Source organism: Peromyscus californicus, unplaced genomic scaffold (assembly GCF_007827085.1).
Source record: "Peromyscus californicus insignis strain IS unplaced genomic scaffold, ASM782708v3 Scaffold_1__1_contigs__length_55948999, whole genome shotgun sequence".
NCBI lineage: Eukaryota > Metazoa > Chordata > Mammalia > Rodentia > Cricetidae > Peromyscus > Peromyscus californicus.
The window spans coordinates 43,706,378-43,728,088 of record NW_026294492.1 but is presented as its reverse complement, the minus strand read 5'-3'; the positions used below and the strand labels follow the sequence as shown (position 1 = coordinate 43,728,088).

The following is a 21,711-nucleotide window of genomic DNA, read 5'->3' as shown; positions in this document are numbered from 1 at the left end:
AGAATAAGTTCAGTTTTACCAAATAAGAGTTTCATTTTGCTTCTCAATAATAGATTAACAAGAATTAATAAAGAATAAGCTATTCAGGTAATAACAGCTCACTGAATTAGTTGATTCAAAAATATTACTTGACACTTATGTGCTAACAGCTTCAGTCTCTACTATGGTAGGCTGAGTAATGACCTACAAATATCTAATTCATACATATAGAGATTGTAAATTTTTACTTTATGTGATAAAAGAGACCGCATGTGAAGAAGTTAAGAATTTTGAGTTTGGGACATTATTCTGCATTTTCTGTGAGGGTCTTAAATGCAATCATGTGTCCTAACAGGGAAACAGAAAGAGAACCAAGCAAAGAGACAGAGTGATGTGATACAGAGCCATGAGCTAGGATTGTGAGTTAGCAGCAAAGAGCATCCACACCCACATCTCGACTTATGTCTAGTGACACTGGTGGTTGGTTTCTGGTCTCTAAAACTGTGAGAAAATGAATTTCTGGTGGTATCAAATGCTAAGTCTGAGGCAATTTGTCACAGTAGCCACAGGAAATGAATGCATTGCAAGTTACAGAGGCTATATAACCTTCAGGGTTAAAGGCAATTTTTAAAATTTGAAATTATATCAAATCAGAAGCTTGAAAGAACTCTAGAGTTGATTCCCTTACAGTAGATGGTCCAAAATGAAGACTTGCTGTCATCTACATTGTCAATTGCCCTTTCTAAGCCTTGTTGGACCATCTACTGTAAGGGAATCAACTATATACCATCTTATTGAAGATGTTGGTGTCTATCCAACCTAGAGCTTCTGACAGTTCATGCTATGGCCTACAAAGATATTGATCTTGTGACCTCTGAAGTCTGGGGTAATTGGAACAGTCAGACTGCTATCATTACTGGGGCTTCTTATAGAATAGGCAAGAGTAGAGTATCGAGCACTACATTCTTCATGTATGCTGAGGCTGCGAAGGATTTCTATTGCAATGCTGTCTTCACATCGGCTTCAGGCCTCCTTCCTCAACATCTTCTCCAGCAGCCTGCTGTAGAACAATCTGCTTTCCTCCTGATAGAGTACAAGATCTGGGCATGACTCATAATCATGAATTCTGGTTGTCATAAGAGGACTGGCGCCGGGCGGTGGTGGCACACGCCTTTAATCCCAGCACTCGGGAGGCAGAGCCAGGCGGATCTCTGTGAGTTCGAGGCCAGCCTGGACTACCAAGTGAGTTCCAGGAAAGGCACAAAGCTACACAGAGAAACCCTGTCTCGAAAAACCAAAAAAAAAAAAAAAAAAAAAAAGAGGACTGGCTAGGGGTGCTGGTCAAGCTGATAGAAGTGCAGATGCAAGGTGGAGCTGGGGGCAAGATAGAGGGTCTAATATTATCCTATCACTAGACAGGAACCAAGAAATTCTTGTCAGATATTGAGTACTTTGCATTATCCTTCATATTTGGACCTTTTTCCTTATTTCTGAGCTGGTTGAGGTTATGTTTTACTAATATAAGCACTTTACAAATCAGGGCCTTTTAAATTGGAGATACTTGATATGAAAAGCTGAATTGTATTTAAACATCTCCATGTTATTGTAAGAAATCACACAGTTCCATTTGTCAATGGAAGGGCCATTAAATTACTTAAATATAGTTTTAACTGTTATAACATTTTGAGTGGTTGCACGAAAGGATTTTCTTTCTTTCTTTTATCACCTTCAGCAAGAACAAAGTTTCTCATTGATGGTACCTGTCAAGAATTTATGGAGCTCATCATTAAAATGTCTTGAAAGGAATTTAGTAAAACTATTTTAATGCTAACCACATATATACTTTTTATATCAAGTTTTTTAATAGTTAAAATTGCTTTATTAAAAATGTTTTAAGGTTTTAATTTGAGAATTTATAAAGAGTCTGTATTTAGTAGCTTTCCTAACTCTTTTCATATTATTTTTCTTTTAATTGTGTTAGAAAATGGTAATGAGTTTTAATCATGTTCTGCACAGAAATATTTCAGTCTCTTCTGTTTGACCCTATGGTGTTGGACAATTATCATTTTTTTGTTATTTAAAAAATACAATAAAACTTGTTAGCTGTTTTTAAGAATATAGTTTAGCAGTTTTAACTACAGTTTCTTCATTGTACTGCTAATATCCAGAACTCTTTTTACTTATGAAACTAAATGTCTATACTATTAAACTATGATGTCCCACTCTCTCTCTCTTCTCCATTCAGTGGTAACCCTTGTTATGAATGCTGACTATTCTAGGTACTTCACATAATTTTATTGGATTGTATTTTTCTTATTCTCTTAATATACTATCATATATCATATATTTAAGGAGAAGACAAACCATACAGTTTAATAGCTAACTATACCTTTGGGTTAAATATAATTCATTTCTAAACTTAATAGATGGCCCTTCTCTTGATGAAGCAGGAAATTTTCATTTTATTAGTTCTATATCTCCAGACCTGGGGAGAAAGGACTTCAGAAGTTCATTATATTGTTCATCATCTTTTAAAAATCTAAAATTTGTCCTGACCTTGGCAATTTCAATAAAAATAAAACCCAAGTCGAAACTGATTACAGAGTATGGATAATACGTAGCTTCTAAATGTATTTTCAAATTGAAAGACATTTTATTTTTTCCTTTTGAGTCTGTTCAGTTTCATAAAGTAGTCCGTCTCTAATTAAAACTAAATGACAAGATCTTAATATCTCTTTCTTTGGTCTTGCCTGTATCTGAAAGGAGAATTCACTTTGTGAGAGATGTAATTTTGTTTTTCATTTAGAAGAGTAAGTGAAGATTCATTGGAATGTGAGTAGCAACAAAACTATTTTCTTTTTAAAAGAGGAAAGTCTTTATTTTATTATTTATATATTGGTATTTTGTATGCATGTATATCTTTTTACCATTTTGATGCCTAGTGCAGAATTGAGAATAGGGTGTTGCTTCCCTGGAACTGTATTTGGTTGTGAGTCATCCCATGGGTGCTGGGAAATGTATCCAGATCTTCTTGAAGAGAAAGCAGTGCTTTTAACTCTTGTACCCCAACAGCATCATTTTCTCATATGTTTTCCAGAGAGTTTTGGCAGCTAAGGCATTTTCTATATACATTTCCTTGTTTCCAGAAAGCAGAGCTTGTTTTTCACATGTTCAAAATCTGTCCTTAATGATTCATGGGAGAATGTCTGTGCATATTAGATTTCCATCTTTTCTTTTGCCTTTTTATTTGTGCAAAAAGTCAAAAGAGATTGTCCATATCTTTTTCCAGTTTCCCCAATGGTAACAACTTAATATAACCTCACAGGAATATGGCAGCCAGAATATTGTCAGCTAGACATTTGTGGTACAGAGCTTTTCCACTGTCACAAAGACCCTTGGTGCTTCCTTTCTATGGTCATAACTGTTCTCTTGTAAGCCTATCATTGCTTTATCTGTCTATATTCTCTTTCTATTATTTTTTATTTTGGAGAATATGGTGCCAAAGGAACCACATTAGATGTACCCTACTGGGTTTGGCTTCATAAAACTAAATGTAGGTTTTTGGATGAACTTATCCATGTTATTGCATATATTATTTTTAATTATTGAGAAATTTTCTATTGTGATAAACATGCTACAAATTTTGAATAACTTATGCATTAAAGAGCATCTGGATTGGATCCAACCTTTTTTATGTTTACAACTGCTACAAATATCAGCATAAAGATTTTGTATTAACTTAATTTCTCATTTTTCTGAGATGAAAGGCTTGGAATATAACTGTCTGGTGCTACGGTAGTTGCAAATTTAATTTATTAAAATAAGTAGCTGGACTTTCCCCAAAAGGTATACTACTCTGCATTCCTACCAGTGGTGTATAGTTGCCATTTCTTGACCTTCTTGCAGACATAGGCATTATTACTATGCTTTAATTTACCCATTCTGATATGCAGGTAGGGGAATGGCATTGGTATTTTAGACAGTATCCTGCCAAGCTGAATACCTTTAATATACACATTTTTCCTTTACAAATTTATAAAGACACACAGTGAAATGTGTCTTTGTGTCTTTATATTTGTACATGTCAGTCTTCCAGTGGATAGTCACTTGGTGCATATTTCTCTGATGCTGTACCTTGTCCTTTAATTTTTCTTCCAGGATATTTCAAAGAACTGGTAATTTGATATGGTCCAATTTACTAGTTTTTCCTTTTACAGGTTGTGTTTTTGGTGTTAAGTTTGAGAACTCTGCCAAGCATTATATCTGTAAAACATTTTGTTGTTTTTTTATTTTTTATTTTTAATTGAGTTTTATATCTTTTGTGTTTGTTTTTTAAATCGATTTTATGAATAAGATTAAGGTTGAGTTTACTTATTTGTTTATTTTACTTTAAATATCCAGTTGCTTCAGCACCATGCATTTCAGTTTCTCCTCAATGGGGTTGCTCCATTGATTGTATCTTTATCAACAATCAGCTACATACATTCATTTGGATCTCTTTCTGAGTTTTCCATATTGTCCCATTAAACTGTCTGATGATTCCTCTGACAATGCCAAATAGCCTTGATTACTATGGCTTTATGATACTTCTAATCCAGTAGATAAAAGAACCCTACCTTATTTTCTTTTTTGAAATTTTTTTTCCATTTTTCCACATGAACTTTAAAATAATGTTGCTTATATCTTGATAGGATTTTGATAGGAATTGCCTTAAATGTGCATGAAATTGGGTAAAAGTGGCCATCTTTACTGTGCTGAGCCTTACAATTCACAAACATGGAATGTCTATTTATTAGATGTCCACTGAGTTGTTTTATCAGCATCTAGCAGTTTTCAGCAGTTAGGCATGTAAATCCTGCTCAAGTTTAATCAGATTTGACTTAAGTACTTATTTTCAGTTACTTAGAGCAGTATTGTATTTTAAGTGTGTTTCACATATATTCATGCCCCATGTACAGACATGCAGTGGATTTTTTGCTTACCTTGTGTCCTGTGGTCTTTCTTAACTCATTTATTAAATCTAGGAATGGATTTCTTAGTCTTTTTAGGACATTCCTTTCAATTTCATCAATAGATAATTGTGACATTTAAGCGGAGTGAGTGCATTTCTGTTTTTCCTTATGAAGGCTTTAATTTATTTTTTCTTGACTTGATATTATACAATGGCTATAATTTCCAGTGCAATGGTGACTAAGAATAGTGATAGCATTCATCTTTGTGCCATTTCTGATCTTGAGGGACGGCTTTCAGTCATTTACTATTTAGTAAAATATTTATTATAAATGTTCTTCCTCTCTTCTAGGTAAGGGGGTTTCCCTTTCACTGCTATTTTCCAGAGTTTTATTATACATTCTTTGGTGAATTTATTTCTCTATCTATTTATATACTCACTGTAATATTGCTTCTTTGGTATGTTTACATGTAGCTTATAGTGATTAGTTCTTAAATACTGAATCAGTCTTGCATTTTTATAATAGTCTCCTAGATCATACACATATTAGGTTTATAATTATTTTTATATTTTACTCGCTAATACTATATTCATGGGATATATGAGTCTATTGTTTTCTCATTTTTTCTTTTAAAAAATTTATATTATTTCATAATATTTTTATTGATTATTTGGGTATTTCACATCTTACTTCCCAGAGCACACTTACTTCCCAGTCCTCCAAGGCCCACACCCTGACCTCTGTGACCTCCCCTGACAAGAAAAGAAGAAAAAGTAAAAAATAGTCCAATTTGTGTTGCCCATATACTCACTGAAGCATGCTCAAACTCCCAGTGGCCAGCCCCTTAAAGAGGATTCAATCTTGCTCCACCTGTACCTCTGCCAGAAGTCATCTATTATAGAGCAATACTTCAGCACCCTTATCACAATTTTTAAGAGCTCTCCTGGTGGCTTTCTGTCTAGGCTGTTATTTTTTGGGGAGCGGGATTGGAGGGTATTGGTATGGGTTGTCACAGAGGACTTGTATTTCCCCCTTTTACAGCTGTGAGTCTGCAGTCATCAATACCATGGGAAAAGGAGCTTCCTTGTCCTTTACAGTCAATGCAACCACGGACTTACACATGGCTTTGGGAAACAGCACGAATCACAAACATCCACATGTTCTCCATTGTCAGAACATGCTGTGGACCTCAGCATGGTCTTCAATGGCCTTACAGGCCAAGGACTCCAGCGTAGCCTCAGGTGGCAGCACAAGTCATTCACATCAATATGATGGCCCTTGGAAACAGAATAGCCCATGGATATCAACATGGCTTCATATTGCAGCACAGATCATAGACATCCCATGGCCTTTGGTGGTAACCAGGGTCATGGACATCAACACAGCCTACTGCTACAGTAGGACCATGGACCCAGAAATGGCCCTTGATGGGAGCACAAACTGAGACATCACCATGGCTTCAAATGGCAACACAGATCATTCACATCAATATGTCGACAGGCAAACAGCGTAGCCCAAAGATATTAATATGGCTTCAGGCTGAGGCATAGTCTCTCTCTGTCTCTGTCTCTGTCTCTCTCTGTCTCTGTCTGTCTGTTACCCCCTCTATCTTTCTCTCTCTCTCTGCCATAGGATGATATCAGTCATCACATGATGAATTAAGAAGTATTATCTTCTATTGTGGATTCTGGAAAGTATTGTGTAAAATGTTAATTTTTTTCTTTCTGAGGCAGAGACTTATTCTTACCCAAGGCAAAATGGTCCAGAGGTCACTGTGTACATGCTGTAGCTCAGGGTGTCCCCACTGAGGAAAATATAAGTGGGGACTATCATCCTTGGTTTGGTGTTAAATATTTAAGTACTTAGTAGGTCTTTCCTTTTTAAAAAGTAATTAGGCATAGAGATTTGCTTTTGGGAACATTTGAGTTATAAATTCAACTTCTGTTATAGTTCCAGGTTTATTTCAATGAGCTGCTTTTATAGGATATATTGTGCAGTTTGTGCTTCTTAAAGTCTTGTTGTATTTATCCAAGTGGGTGTGTTGTTGTCCCTTTCATATTGTTTCCATGGCTCCAGGGCTTCTAGTAATGTCCTTCATTTCATTTCTACTCGCAAACTGATCTTGTTTTTCTTAGTCAGTTGTGTTAAAAGTTTGTGAATTTTGTTGTTCTTTTATAGAAATTAACTCTCCGTGTTATTTACTTTTCATTGTTTTCATATCTCCAATTTAAATGGTTTCTGCTTTTCCTGCTTTTTTAGGGCTTATTTTACTTACTTTTCTCTAGGTGCTTGAGGAGTTTGCATTGTTGATTTAGGACTTAAATTCCATGATGCATGCATTTAGACTATGAATTTGCATATTTTAGTATATTTTCATTCAGTTTAATGTATTTTTTTTCAGTTCCTTTGAGACTTTAAAAACACCTCCCTCATGATTTGTGGTTTTAGTTTAAATGCTTCAGTATTTTTCTATTATTTCATTTTAATTTGATTATTCTGTAATTGGAGGCTTTAATTTGTATTATTTGACATCTTTCGTACTTGTTGAAACATTTGGCTTGATGTATGATGTATGTTGGTTCATAGCCACTAGATAGGAGCATGTATCCTTTCTTTTGTTGAGTGAAGTGCTCTACAAACGTTAACTCAACATTGTGTGTGACTGCTGGTATAGTTGATGTCTTCTTCTGTATTTTTGGTAACTTTCTGTCCAGTTATTTTTGGAGTTGCTGAAAGGTGTTGCTATTTAAAACTGAACTTATGGGTTTACCTTCTTCTCCTTTTAGCTCTCTAAGGATTTTTAACTTTACATATTTTGTCCTGTTGCTGTTTGGTATGTGCTGGAATTTAGTCCTGCTATGTCTTCTTATTCAATGGGTATTTCTATCATTGCATAATATCCTACTTTCCTTTGGTAATTTAAATTTTTCTTTGAAATATACTTTATTTGATGCTTTTGCTCTTAATAACTGAACTATTTCTTCTGATTCTTTCTCTAGATTTCTAACAAAAAGAAGTCTTTTTTCTCACTCTGAAGCCAATAAGGGAAGTTTAGTTCTAGGAATTAAAAATCATTATATTTGTTCTTTTTAAAAATTTTTGTCATTGGTATGTTGTTCTCACAATGCATTGAGATTTGGAGAATTTTTCATTTCAAACATGGAAGATTTGGAAATTGAAGTAGATTTAGATCTTTACAACTTTCAAATACATTTATCCCTCCAAGAATCTTTTTGGGATTCAGTGCTATAAAAGACCATTTCTCACTTGCTGTACTTGGAAAATATGACTACCAGTATCTTCATTTTTTCTTTGTATGCTGGCTCCCTCTGAATCTCTGGACATGGACCTGGAAGGCCAGTTCCACAAGAGGCCTCCTACAATTTGATAACATGAAGTCATTAAGTTGACTTTATTTTGTCTTTCTAATCTGCCAAGAAAAAACTCTTTCAGGTAGATTTTTTTTTCTTCAAGCTCAGATAGGATGTTTATTTATAGCCAAACTACTTCCCAGGTGTGTATCCGTGAGTATGACTTTAACTGCATTCATTATGACCTATGCTGTTTCCATACTTTGAAACTGAGTCATAGTGCATCCAACCCCTATTCATTCAGTCTCTAGGTTTTGCCTTACTACTCTAGCCACAACCTAGATATTATGTATGTGGATTTATTGCCTCAGGTCTTTAATATATTTTGCCCTGGACATCTTTACTGTATACTACATCTTTCTACTGGCACTCAAGCTTTCCCTTTGTAATATGGTCGTTTCCAAAGTGTCTGAAAAACAAGTGAGATTCTATGTTTTGGGGCTTTTCTTTTCTTCTGCTGCCTGACATAATTTTGCTCTCAGTTGTTTCATCTATTATAGAGTTTTAAGTTGCAGTGAAAATGAAAATAAACTTACAAAAAAAACACCTAAAGTTGACCGAGTCAGCTCCATCAATATTTCATAAAACAAGCTTTCTCTTTCTAATGTTTTAGTGGGCTAAGCGGGACAGATTCCTGTGGTACCAAAATCCTGGTGTCCTTCATTGTCCAGACCAGGTTCATCTCATACACTGTCATTTCAGAATGTGAGTGAAGAATTGAAGATGATAATTTTCATTGTTGATAATTGTGGTGCCATTTATATGGAAGTCTTTAGCATGTAAGTCATTTGAGTTTCAAGTCTTGAGTCATAGTTCCTGCATCAAAACTGGTTTCTGCCACCCACTGATCCTGCGAACTTGGGCAAATGATTTAAGCTTCCTAAGTGTGTTTTGTTGTATAAATGATGAATAATATTAACAATGCCAATTTATACCTTAGAATTTTGATTGTTATATAAAAGAGGAAAATGCTTAGCATAGTTCTTGCCCCATAGTAATTTATCAATAAATATAATATTTTTTAAATTATATGTTTATACAAAATTAAAGTGTAGAATTGTTTTAATTGTATTGATTAGTTTTACATTTAATAAATAACTAGTTCTGTTTATGAACTATCACCTAAATTACTGAAGGATAGATTTATGTAAACTATGAAGCTGTTAGAAATTGCATCCGGAGTGTTACTTACAAAGCAAAACATAAATGCTGTGTTAGTCATATTCCTGTGGCTTTGACAAAATACCTTAGAAAATCAATTAAAAGAAATAAAGATTTCTTTTGGCTTATATTTTCAGAGATGTCAGTCAGTGGTCACTTGTTTTCACTGTCTCTGGGACTCTAGTGAGGAAGAACATCATGGGGTGCATGTTTATGTTTTGTCAGCCAGAAAGGAGATAAAGAGCATGAGAGAAAGAGATAGGCAGAGGCACAGAAAGACTTCCTTCTGTGTAAGCTACCCACGCTGAGGTTCTTCCACTCTCTAAGAAAAGATTCACCTGTTGATCCATGGATTTATTAGTTCAGTAATGGGTTAACTGGTTTTGGAGACCAGTTAACCTCTCAAAGGTTCCAACTCGCACAACCCAACAACATTGGGAACCAAGCCTTTAGTATACAAACTTTTGGGGGACATTTTTGATCTTATCCTTAGACATTCTCAAAGTGCATCAGAGAAAGTAATAGACAAGTATAGGCTTGGACATACTCCCAACACAATTAGGGGCTGTGGCCTGAGGCAGCCTGTGTGTCAGGAAGTCCTGTAGTGGATTCTAAGGGACATTCAAGCTGGAGAGCCACTGTTGGTCCATGATCTGAACCACTCTATGCATTCATTTCCTGCCTATGGTTCTTGCCTCTGTTTTACCCTGCCTTCTTCTGTCATGTTTGTCAGATTGTTTTAGCTGGTTAAGAATCTCAAAGTGTCAGCATAGAATTAAATGTTTGTGATAGCTTAAGGGGGAAAGCATTTTAAAAGTTTTAGAAAGATCTGTAGGGAGAAAAAAGGGAACAGTAGAGCCTAACCATCATGTCTCCTGTGAAAAATAAGTGGGATTGTCTTATTTCATTTGATAACATGCTTTCCTGTTCATTAGTAACAACTGAGGTCTTGGAGTCTTATTTTCTTTTCTTGTAAATAATCTTGCAGAAAGCAGGATTTGTCAGTGTCTATGACTGCCTTGTGGGTTGTTTTTTTAAGGAGCCTCTTAATTTAATCTTAGTATAATCCTTTCTGTCTGTTGGTGTCTTGACACATTTCAACACATGACTAAATTTGTAGTGACTGCTTAAAAGCATTTTGGCCTTTTAAAAGCACTTTAGGTATAGTTTGTGTAGTTGTAAATATGATTTTATTTATTCTGAGCAAATAATTTTTGGATAAACAGTAATTCAGCTGCTAAAAGCTATCTTTGTCCTGTTTTCACATTTTTAGCATGCAAAGTGAAGTATAAATATTATACAGACTTGAGAAAAGGAATAATTGATATTATATATATCTACTACATGAATTTCTGAGAAATAGATTATTCCTTCTATTTACTTTTATGTGAATATAAATCTATTTGCACATTTGGGGAAAGAATTAGTCTCAGGGCAGATAAGGATGGTGTAAAACTGGTTCTCTGCTTACTTGCCAGGAAGTTTGGTTAAGTTCTTGATTCCTCATTTTTATAAGATGAACATTATGGTCACTTTTAGAGGTTTTCTAGTAGTAAATAAGGCCTGACATAGAGTATAAGGCCTCAGAATTTCTAGAACATTTTTAGTATTTTGGTTTTTATGTGTATCTAGTAAACAGCCTTGATAGATTGGGCAATTTATGTACATTTATGTATGTTTCCTCAGAGCTCCTTCTTTGAGCTTTCATTTTTCTATGTGGTACATAAAATATATCTCATTATGATTATTTTAAACTGTGAGAAGTGTTTTTGGACCAGCTTGTTGCTAGTCTAATTGATTCATTAAACTTTAGACCAAATATAGGAGCTACTGTAGTGATATATTGTTTACCCTAATAAACTTGCCTGGGGATTGGAGGACAGAGCCAGCCACTAGATTAGACATAGAGGACAGAAAGTAGTTGCACATACCTTTAATCCCAGCACTTGAGATCTCATGCCTTTGCTTGGCAACCACACACACCTTTAATCTCAGAAAGCAATATATTAGGGCAGAGAAAGGTATATGAGCCATAAGGAAACAGGAACTCACGCTCTTCAGACTGAGGATTTCATAGAGGTAAGAATTTGTGGCTGGCTTGCTCTGCTTCTCTGATCTTTCAGTTTTAACTCCAACATCTGGTTCTGGGTTTTTTATTCTAAACCTTTTAGAATTTGGACAATTGGAAGAGTGAGTCCATTTCAAGAGCACTTGAAGCTGATCTTTTCCTTGAGGAAGCAGTGGCTTATTCCAAAAAGCCACTTTCTGGCCACCCAGCATACCTAATAAGGGAGAAGACTGCTATTTTTATTTCTATTCTACATGTATCAAAGATGATAGGTGTCCATTCGGTCACTGTGAAGCTGCACTAGGAAATAAAACTGTTTGCACACTATGACAAGATGGTCATTGCTTTCTACAGGTATGCAGATTTCACCACATGGAAATTGATTTTAAAAAAGTAAGTGAAATTTCTTGTTATTGGGAAAATCAGCCAATGGAATGTCAAAAACTAAACTACGCTTTCCACCACAACAGAGGTCGTTACACTGATGGATTCTCCCTGCCTCCAAGCAAAACTGTGTTACCCACTGTGCCTGAGTTGCAAGAAGTAGAGGCTAGTCAGCTCACACAGTTCAACAAAACAAATCGTCAGTCCAGTCTAATCCCTCCCCTCAACTGCAGAGTGTAATGAAAGTAGAAAGTTCAGGAAATATTTCTAGGCCCATGCATTCACCCATTGTAATCAATCTTGCAGATGATGATGAAGATGATAATGATCAGTTTTCTGAGGAGGATGATGAAAGCAAAACATCTGCCCTGCAACCAACTCCTGAAGTTCATAATGGGTTACGAGTGGCTTCTGCCCAGAAACCCAGAGTCAGTTTAAAGCAAGGTGAATGTTTGAAATTTGGAATAAAAATTCTTGAGGAAATTAAATCAAAGAAAATGAAGGAAAAATCCAAGAAACAAGGTGGCTCCTCAGGAGTTTCCAGTGCTTTACATCAGCCTCAACCCAATCCAGGTCCTGAAAAGAAGAGTGTTTGGACTGTAGTGAGGGCAGTAACACTATCCAGCAAATAATACGAGCCCTTGGTTAGGTTGAGTCTTCCTGAGAGAATGGGGAAATGAAAATTTTCAGTAGATGGTGACAGTGATCCCCCATTAAAGTGAAGCCTTGCATAGAGGCTGGGAAAAAAGGTGGAAGCTCCAGAAACTAACATTGATAAAACACCAAAGAAAAAGAAAGTTAATAAAGCTGGTGAAATGTACATGAAGACATTGGAAGAAATTCTTTTTGAAAGAGCCAGTCAGAAATGTGAAGAATTGCAAACTAAACTAAAAACAGAAGCACCTCCATGAGCTGATGAGTCTCCAGCAAGAACAAAAAGCTGTTCCTCTGGAGAGCTAGGGGAACTCTCCTCCACTGCTGCTGGGAATGCAAGCTTGTACAACCACTTTGGAAATCAATATGGTACTTTCTTAGAAAATTGGGAATCAATCTCCCCCAAGATCCAGCTATACCACTCTTGGGCATATACCCAAGGAATGCTCAATCATACCACAAGGGCACTTGCTCAGCTATGTTCATATCAGCATTGTTTGTAATAGCCAGAACATGGAAACAACCTAGATGCCCTTCAACTGAAGAATGGATAAACAAAATGTGGTACATATACACAATGGAATACTACTCAGCAGAGAAAAACAATGACATCATGAGGTTTGCAAGCAAATGGATGGATCTAGAAAAAATCATCCTGAGTGAGGTAACCCAGACTCAGAAAGACAAACATGGTATGTACTCACTCATAGGAGGATACTAGATGTGGAACAAGGATGACTAGACTGCTGCTCACATCACCAGGGAGGCTACCTGGAAAACAGGACCCCAAGAAAGACACGGGGATTGCCCAATGATGGAGAAATCGATGAGATCTTCATGAACAGCCTGGACATGAGTGGGGGAAATGAAGGGAGAGTGTTGAGGGAAAGAGAGCTTGGGGGAGCGGGAGATCCCAGCTGGATCAACAACAGAGAGGGAGAACAAGGAATAGGAGACCATGGTAAATGAAGACCACATGAGACTAGGAAGAAGCAAAGTGCTAGAGAGGCCCAAAGAAATCCACAAAGATACCCTCACAATAGACTGCTGGCAATGGTTAAGAGACAGCCCGAACTGACCTACTCTGGTGATGGTATGGCCAAACATCCTAACTGTCCTGCTAGAAACCCCATCCAATGACTGAGGGATCTGGATGCAGAGATCCATGGCTAGGCCCCGGGTGGAGCTCTGGGAGTCCAATTAGCGAGAAAAAGGAGGGTTTATATGAGCGAGAATTGTTGAGACCAAGGTTGGATAAAGCACAGGGACAAATAGCCAAACAAATGGAAACACATGAACTATGAACCAATGACTGAGGGGCCCCCAACTGGATCAGGCCCTCTGAATGGGTGAGTTAGTTAATTGGCTTGATCTGTTTGGGAGACATCCAGGCAGTGGGACCGGGTCCTGTGCTCATTGCATGAGTTGGCTGTTTGAAACCTGGGGCTTATGCAGGGGTGCGTGGCTCGGCCTGGGAGGAGGGGACTGGACCTGCCTGGACTGAGTCTACCAGGTTTATCTCAGTCTTTGGGGGAGGCTTTGTCCTGGAGGAGGTGGGAATGGGACTGAATTGTATTGTAAAATAAAATAAAATAAAAATAAAAATAAAAATAAAATAAAACCCTCCAAGTTGCATTACCCTAAAAAAAAAAAGCTCTTCCTCAGTGTGGATCAAAACCTTCTCTGAGGTCCTGGCTGAAAAGAAACATAGGCAGCAGGAAATGGAGAGACAGATATCTCAAAAGGATACAAGTTGCCCCAAGTTGACAACAGATACTGATATGGAAAAGACAGTGATGGCACATACCTTTTATCCCAGCACTTGAGATCTCATGCCTTTGCTTGGAAAGCACACATACCTTTAATCCCAGGAAATAATATGGCAGGGCAGAGAAAGGTATACAAGGCATAAGGAAACAGGAACTCACTCTCTTTAGACTGAGCATTTCATAGAGGCAAGAACTTGTGGCTGACTTGCTCTGCTTCTCTGATCTTTCAGCTATCACACCAATGTTTGGCTCTGAGTTTTTTTTTATTATTAATAAGACTATTTAGAAATTTGTGTTACATTCTAAGGTGTGAATTTTATACCAAAATTTATAAGATATATATATATATATATATATATATATATATATATATATATAACTTTTGTTGTGATATTAATAGTCATATAGAGTACTAATTAATCCTAGAAAAAAGGCTTCATGTAGTTTCCTGTACATGATTTTGGGTTTGAGTCTCTATTAGTTTTCTGCAGGGAAGCATGGCCATGCCTAACAGGGACTTAGAAGTCTGCAAAAAGATCATGGGACTCTGCTGTGCCATTTGGCCTATGGCAAGGCAGCTTAGAGGCAGGCAGGAAATCCAAACAGATAGGAAGAGAAAGGAGAGGCAAGGCAGATGGGAGCTGCTGCCAGGAGAAGCAAGATGTAAAGGTACTGGTAAGCCACAAGCCATGTGGCAAAGTATAGATTTGTGGAAATGTGTTAATTTAAGATATAAGAGCTAGCTAGCAAGAGGCTTGCCATAGACCATACAGTTTGTAAGTTATATAAGCCTCTTTGTGTTTAACTGAGTTCGAGCAGCTGCAAGACCAGGTGGGACACAGGAAAACTTCCAGCTACAGGGCTCTACAATGATGTTCCCATCATGACTATGATAATGCCACTAAGCTGACAAACAGCACTCAAAGATCAGCTTTGGGTGACAAATTGCTCAGGATAATTTTGAGAGGGCTACCTGAGATGATCCAGCCTCACAGACTACTTAATCAAGGACTCTGCATTTTTGTATTATCCAGAGACTGGTCAACAAATGATACAGCTAACTCTCCCAGAACTTGACAATTAACCCAAAAATTTTCTTTTCTGGATCCCCTAAAGATGCAAAACTTTGCCCCCACACAGCAGGAAGTGATTTTAAGAACAAGACACCCCACATTCCCAAGAGGTGGGGTGGGTGGTTTTTGGTTGTTCAATGGTTTATCCATAATTGTCATTGTTTAGAAAGGTTAGTGCAAGTTGTTAATTGTTAATGGTCAGGACAAAAAGATAAACAATGGAAACTAGATTGGGGTTCTTATTTGAAAAAAAGAGAAAAAAGGCTATAGATCAGAGGTAGATTATTGAATCTACTCTAAAAATTATAGAAATGATAGGATAAAAGGGTAGATTATAGAATCTACTCTGAAAACAAAAAAAGGAGGATATAGACATGATAAGATAAAAGGTAGATTATTGAATCTACTCAAAAAAAGAAGATATAGAAATGATTGATAAAGGGTAGATTATTGAATATACTCTGAAAAGAATAAAGAGAGAATATGGATATAAGATAAAAAGGTACATTATTGAATCTACTTTTAGAAAGCAATAACTAGTTTTAAATATTTTACATTGAATTGGATTTTTGTATATTATATACAAATTATGTATATTGATACAAATTTGAGATTAATTTTGTTAGAAAATACTGTACATGTATTTCTAATCTTGTTTAATAGTACCTATACAGCTCATTTAATAATGTAATGCAAATTGCTAGTCCTTGAAAGTTATTATTACCAACTAATTAGGATATAAGAAATGCAAGTTAATAGTCATTACAATCTAACTTATAATCATATTAGGTATGTTTTCAAGGTCAAACAGAAATGTATTTTAGATAGACAGGTCATCTTCAAACACTATAGAGATCTGCAGAATATGGCATTTAAGATATTTTAATAACATAGATTTTTTTTCTTTTTTTTTATGGCAATGAGACTTGTCTGCTCCTGGCAGCACCAATCTATTTCAAAGAAGATGATGGACACTGAAGAAACTCCATATGGAGTTTACTTTCTTTGGGGCAAAAGTTAGCCACTGGGCAAAAAAGTGTCATTACATCGACTGCTGACAGTATGCAGGACACAAAAGAAAGAACTACTAATCCTTGCCAAGACAAGGTAGGAAGGCTCTTTAGAAAATCCTGCTTCACAGATGAGTCTGTCTGATATGGTAAGACTGTAGGCTGAAGATGGATGCCTCCATATTGCAGAGAAACCTGGGGTGACTGTCCAGGCAGCCAGCTGTTTCTATCATTTCTCACATTTTTTGGAAGTTGTTTGTTTGTACTCTCTGTTTACTTAGGTAATATTATTTCCATCTCTGAGGGAGTTGAAGATTAGACAATTTTAGTTTTCCTTGTTAACAAATTCCTAAAAGAAACTCGCTTAAAAGGTGAAGGTGTAAAGTGTATAAGACTGAAAGATATCAAAAGATATTTTTGTCTGGTTATACAAGCTAGGATAGAAAGAGAATAAGGTATATTTTAGATGCACCAAAATCGGATAAATAATGGAGTATTTTCTCTGAATTGGTCAAACATTAATGGACTGGATATTATTAATATAATTCTTGTCTCTATATATTGTATATACTTGTACTTATTGTGTATAGTTTTTTTATATTAGTTATAACCTTCTTCTATTATTTTAGACAAAAAAGGGGAAATGTAGTGATATATTTTGTACCCTAATAAACTTTCCTGTAATTGGAGGACAGAACCAGCCACTAGATTAGACATAGAGTCCAGACAGTGGTGGTGTACATCCTTAATCCTATCACTCAGAAGGATGACATCCATTTGGAGCTCTGTGAGTTCAAGGCCACACTGGAAACAGAGCCAGGCAGTGGTGGCACACACCTTTAATCCCAATACTGGGAAGCACACATACCTTTAATCCCAGGAAGTGATGTCTGGGCAGAGAAAGATATGTGGTGTGAGGAAACAGGAATTCTTGCTCTTTAGACTGAGGATTTCATAGAGGTAAGAATGTGGTTGGCTTGTTCTGTTTCTCTGATCTTCCACACCAATATCTGGCTCCGGGTTTTTTATTTTTTTATTTTTATTAATAAGACCATGTGGCAATCTGTATTAGAAGCTACTGGTCACTGAGGTCTTTTATTTCAAGCTCTCCTTTAAGAAAAAGAAACTAATCTCTGATAGTGAAAATGCATCCAAGGTTTCAGAGTGGTCCTGATGTCACAGAGAGACATAGTCACTTCTGATGTCCATAGCTCCTTAGCATGGCACAGAAGGCCCTGCAGGAGGAGGCCTCTGCTTACCTCCTGCTTCATTTTTATTACTTTCTAGCTCACAGTTCCACAATAAGCACAATGCTGGAACTTTTCCTTTAAACTCAGCTCCATTGGCATCTTAATCCAAAAGGCACTCACCACTTTCTCATAAAAATTAGTTCAAAATGAGTTTCATGGTGACATTTTCAATTATGTTATGTTATTTGATCACATTTTACCCATTCTCCTCTCTTTCCCACCTTTATCGTTCCAATTCCTAGTCCCAAATACTATCCTTTTTACACGTGTGTGTGCGCGCATGCATGTGTGTGTGTGTGTGTGTGTGTGTGTGTGTGTGTGTGTGTGTGTGTGTTCTGTCTGTCTGGATATCTATCTGTGAATAGTGCTTTGGCACATGTATGCATAATCTAGGTTGTACAAATGAAAGAAAATGTCTTTGTCTTTCTGGGTCTGGCTTCTTTAGCTTAATGATTCCAGTTTTGTCTATTGTTCTGAAAATGAAGTAATTTTGTTCTTCATGGCTGAGTTAATACAGCATATTTTTTCTATCTAGTCATGTGTTTATAGGCAGAGGCTGATTATAAAACTTAGCTGTGCTAAACATGGGATAAGTGAGTGTGTCTCTGTGGTGTGCTGAAATAGATTACTTTGGGTATATTGCTAGGGGTACAATAGCTTGGTCATAAGTAGTTATATATTTGAATTTCTGACACAGGGTTTCTTTGTGTTGCTTTGGCTGTCCTGGAACAAGCTCTGTAGCTAGCTGGACTCCAACTCACAGAGTTCCACCTGCCTCTGCCCCCTCAAGGACTGGGATTAAAGGTGTGTACCATCACTGCCCAGTGGTAGTTCTATTTTTAGATTTTTTTAAAAATGTACTTGTCTATTTTACTTTTTGACCACAGTTTCCCCTGCCTCCTGTCTTCCCACTCCCTAATCACTATCCACTGCACCCATCACCCCCACACTGCCACCACCCCAATCCACTCCTTCTCCATTTCAATTCAGAAAAAAGGCAAGCCTCCCATGGATATCAACATGGCATATCATGTTGCAGTAAGATTGAGTACATTCTCTTATATTAAGGATGGGCAAGGCAACCTAGTATGAGGAATGTGGTCCCTAAAGTCAGCAAAAGTGTCAGAAATACCCCCTGTTCCCACTGTTAGGAGTCCCACAAAAAGACCAAGCTAAACAATTGTCACATATATGCAGAGGGCCTAGGTCAGTCCCATGAAGGCTCCCTGGTTGTTTTTTCAGTCTCTGTGAGCTATTATGAGCCCAGGTTAGTTGATTTTGTGGGTTTTCTTGTGATGTCATTGACCCTACTGGCCCTAAAATCCTTCTTTCTTCTCTTTAGCAGGATTCACTGAGCTTAGCCTAAAGTTTGACAGTGAGTCTCTGCATCTGTTACTACCAATTGCTGGAGGAAACCTCTCTAAAGACAACTAGGCTAGGCACCAATATTTGAGTATAGCAGAATATCATTAGACATGATTATAATGACTTTTTTTTTTCTTCAGTCATGTTTGGTTCTATCCTAGGTCTCTGTGCCATCAAGTCTCTGAGTCCTGGTACTCCAGGAAGTATCAGGGGTGGGTTCACTCTTGTTTCATGTGTCTGAGGCTGGACCAGTCATTGGTTGGCCATTCACACAGTCTCTGTGCCACCCTTACCCCAGCATATCCCAAAGGTAGGGCAAGCTGTAGGCCAAAAATTATGTGGCTGGATGGTGTCTCAATCCCTCCACAGTCACAAAAATGGGACAGTTAGGCTACATATTTATTGCTAGAAGTCTAACTGGGGTAATCCTTTTAGATTCCTGGGAATTTCCCTTGTACCAGGTTACTACTTGATCCCAAAATGCCCCCCTTTCTAGTCATCTCTTTCAGTATTTTCTCCCTCCGTGCCTCATGCACGTCCTTCATGTTCCCATCCCCACCTAACCCCAGTCTACCCACAAAAATCTCTTCTATTTCCCTTTCTCATGCAAAACCTAGCTACCTAACTTAAGTCATCCTTGTTACCTAACCCCTCTGGGTCTGTGGATTGTAGCGTGATTATCCTTTACATCTAATATCCACTTGTGAGTGAGTACATTCTATATTTGTCTTTCTGGATCTAGGTTACCTCACTCATGATGATGTTTTTCCATTCATTTGCCTCCAAATTACATCATATCATCATTTTTAACAGCGGAGTAATACTCCATTGTGTAAATGTACCACCACATTTGCCTTATCCATTCTTCAGTTGAGGGACATAGAGATTGTTTCTAGGTTCTGACTATTACAAATAAAGCTGCTATGAATATAATTGAGCAGGTGCCACTATGGTATGATTGAGCATCCTTTGGGTATATGCCCAAGAGTATTATAGCTAGGTCTCGAGGTAGATTGATTCCAAATTTTCTAAGTAATCACCATATTGATTTCCAAAGTAGCTGTACAAATATGCACTCCCACCAGTAATGGAGGAATGTTCCCCTTGCTCTACTTTTTCTCCAGTGTAAGATGTATCTTATGGTTTTTATCTTCGCCATTCTTACTTGTGTAAGATGAAATCGAAGAGGTCATTTTGATTTGCATTTCCCTGATAGCTGAGAATGTTGAACATTTCTTTTAGTTTTTCTAGGCTGTATGAGATTCTTCTATTGAGAAATCTCTGTTTAGATCTGTACCCCATTTTAAAATTGTATTGTTTCTTGAGGATATCTTTTGGGAGGGGGCGAGTATTAAATCAGGGTTTCTCTGTTTAATAGCTCTGGCTGTCCTGGAACTCACTTTGTAGACCAATCCTGCCTTGAACTCACAAAAATCCATATGCCTCTGTCTCCTGAATGCTAGGATTAAAGGTGTGTGCCACCACTGCTGGGACCTTGAGTTCTTTATAAATTTTGGAAATTAACCATTTGTCAGATGTGGGTTGGTAAAAGATCTTTTTTCATCCTTTTTTTTTTCTTTTTCTTTTTTTTTTTTTGGTTTTTAGAAACAGGTTTTCTCTGTGCAGCTTTGAATCCTATCCTGGAACTCTCGCTGTGGACCAGGCTGGCCTTGAACTTCTCACAGAGATCTGCCTACCTCTGCCTCCTGAGTGCTGGGATTAAAGCCATGCACCACCACTGCCCAGCATTCTTTAGGCTGCCATTTTGTTCTATTGACACACAGAAGCTTTTCAGTTTCAGGAAGTCCCATTTATTAATAGTCAATCTTAGTGTCTGTGCTCCTGATGTTCTATTCAGAAAGTTGTCTCCTGTGCCAGTGTATTCAATACTACTTCACACTCTCTCTTCAATCATGTTCACTGCATCTGGGTTCATATTGAAGTCTTTGATGCTGAGTTTTGTGCAGGGTTAATAGGTATGGATCTATTTGTATTCTTCTACATGCTGACCATACAGTTAGACCAGAACCATTTTTTGAAGATGCTTTCTCTTTTCCATGGTATAATTTTGGCTTCTTTGTCCAAAATCAGGCATTCATAGGTGTGTGGATTTATGTCTGGTTCTTCAATTAAATTCTATTGATCCATCTATCTGTTTTTCTGTCAATATAATTTTTTTTATTACTATAGCTCTGTAGTAGAGTTTGAAATGAGGGGTGGTGATACCTCTGGAAGTTCTTTTATTTTACAGAATTGTTTTAGTTATTCTCAGGGGTTTTTTTTTTTGTTGTTTTTCTACAGGAAGTTGAGTATTGTGTTTTCAAGGTCTGTAAAGAATTGTGGTGGAATTTTGATGGTGATTGTATTGAATCTGTAGATCGCTTTTGGTAAGATTACCATTTTTACTATGTTAATACTACTGTTCCATGAGCATTTGTTCTATTTCAGTGTCCAAGAGAGAGTGTACATTTTATATATTGAACAAATGTATGCTCAAGTGATATTTGTCTTCTATGAACTATCCTTGGGATTCTTCTTAGTTGCATATCATTGTGCTCTTCTCTGATATTCCAGATTTGAATGCGTAGTTGTCCAAGAGACTACAAAAATGAAATATATGATTCAGTGATTTAAGTTCTCCAATTGCCTACTAGAGATTATATGGTAGAGACAAA

General features: G+C 36.9%; 1 pseudogene; it reads left to right on the top strand.

Annotated features, from left to right (window-relative positions):
• Positions 1-822: 822 nt before the first annotated feature.
• On the top strand, positions 823-19,037 carry LOC128116076 (zinc finger CCCH domain-containing protein 11A-like; annotated as a pseudogene).
• Positions 19,038-21,711: the final 2,674 nt, after the last annotated feature.